Raw genomic sequence first — 1,967 nt, 5'->3', positions numbered from 1 at the left:
AAGACAGCCTCCGCGGCGAGTGATCGATCGAACCACTTTGTATGGGCGGAAAATGACGTCATTGTCTTCCCTGTGTATTCGGTGAAGACTTTTTTCTTCTCCTTCTTCTTCATCTCCTTCTTTTGTTTCCGTTAACCGCGTGTGAAGACCAGGGAATGAGAGGACTTATGAGGTAATTTGTTTTTCTTTCTTTCTTTCTCTTTTCCTCTCTCTCTCTCTCTCTCTCTCTCTCTCTCTCGGTTTATCTATTTGTCTATCTGTCTCTTCATCTGTCTACCTATCTTTCTATTTATCTGTCTATTCGTATATCTATCTATCTATCTACCTCTAATGGATCAGAAAAGAGTATAGACAAGGAAGGAAAATGGATAATAAAAGATAATGGACAATAAAAGAAAATAAAAGAAATGGGATAAAAATAGGAATAGGGATAATACAATAAAAAAGGGGAATATCCTGAACGCGAAGAAAACGATGATGGAACGAGAATGGAAGGGGGAGGGGGTAAGGGGTGAGGGGGGTGAGGGAGGATGGGAGAAGGGGTAGGGGGGAGAGGGAGGGGGGGGGTAGGTGTCAATGACATTTAAAACGAGAATATGGTTGTGCCTAGAGCTGGTGACTTGCCATTTTCCTAAGACATTTTCGTCGTGATTGTCTTTATTTCGGGTGATTTAGAACCCAAGAAGAAGGAGGAGGAGCCAGGAAGACGAAGAAGAAACTTAAATCTTCCTTATTGTTTTTTTTTTTTTTTGTGTCTTGGTTCCCTCTGTCATCCAAGGAGGTAATGCCGGACTGAGGTAGGCTTTTTTTTTTTTGCTATTTTTCTTGTCTTTCTTTAATCTATTTCTTGGTTTTTGTTCCTTCTTTCTTTCTTTTTCTCTCTCTTTCTCGCTTTCTTTCTTTCTCTCTCCCTCCTTCCTTCTTCTTCCTCTCTCTCTCTCTCTCTCTCTCTCTTTCTCTCTCTTCACTCCTCTCCCTCTCTTACTATCTCTCCCTTCCTCTCTCCCTCCATCCATCCATCTCTCCCTCCCTTCCCCATTTCTCTCTCTTCCTTCCTATCTCTCTCTCTCTCTCCCATTTATTCTACCTTTCCTTTCTCCTTAAAAATGGCGGCGTCTCGTTCGACTCTCGACGACAGGAAGTTCGATCCGGGTTTCCCTCCCTTCGACATCGACCTCTGACCTCTGACCTCGCATCCCTCGTCTCGTGACCTCGACTGTGTCCCTGCGTCTGCGTGTGCGTTTTCGCCTCCGTCTGTTTCTGTGTCTGTGTTGTTGTTTGAGGAGGAGGAAGAGGAGGAGAAGGAAGAGGAGGCGGACGAGGAGGAGGAGGAGAAGGAAGAGGAGGAGGAGGAGGAGGAAGAGGTGGATGGGGGGAGGTGGAGGAGGAGGAAGAGGAGAGGAGAGAGAGGGGGGAGGTATAAAGACGAAGGCATACGGGTGGAGAGAGAAGGAGAGGAAGGAGGGAGGAGGAGAAGGAGAAGGAGAAGGAGAAGGAGAAGGAGAAGGAGAAGAAGAAGAAGAAGCAGAAGAAGAAGAAGAAGAAGAAGAAGAAGAAGAAGAAGAAGAAGAAGAAGAAGAAGAAGAAGAAGAAGAAGAAGAAGAAGAAGAAGGAAAAGAAGAGGAGGAGGAGGAGAGGGGGGGGGAGGGGGCGCAGGCAGAGGCGTGCGGACGGCGGTGTCCATGTCGGGTCGTGAGTCCGGCCATGGTCCAGCACCGCGAGACGTGACGGCCGTTCCACACCTGCCGATCAACAAACATCGGCCTCGACCCGCCCTTGTTACCTCTCCTCTCCCCCTCTCCCCTCCCCCTCTCGTCTCTCGTCTCTCTCATCTCTTTCTCTTCATCCCCTTCCTCTGTTTCTCCTCTTCCTCCCCTTCCCCTACCCCTTAGTCTCTTCCTCCTCCCTTCCCCTCCGTCTCTCCCCTCTCCGCTTCCCCGTCTCTCTTCTCTCTCACGTACCTTTAC

The 1,967-nt window shown here is 48.3% G+C and overlaps 1 protein-coding gene across 1 annotated transcript in view; it reads right to left on the bottom strand.

The window, feature by feature from the left end:
- LOC113817859 (uncharacterized) overlaps positions 1-1,967 on the bottom strand; it is a 31,407-nt gene that overhangs the window by 11,393 nt on the left and 18,047 nt on the right. The window lies entirely within an intron of this gene.

The sequence above is a fragment of the Penaeus vannamei genome, chromosome 16 (assembly GCF_042767895.1).
Source record: "Penaeus vannamei isolate JL-2024 chromosome 16, ASM4276789v1, whole genome shotgun sequence".
NCBI lineage: Eukaryota > Metazoa > Arthropoda > Malacostraca > Decapoda > Penaeidae > Penaeus > Penaeus vannamei.
The sequence above is the reverse complement of the archived record's forward strand: the minus strand, read 5'-3'. Positions and strand labels throughout refer to the sequence as shown.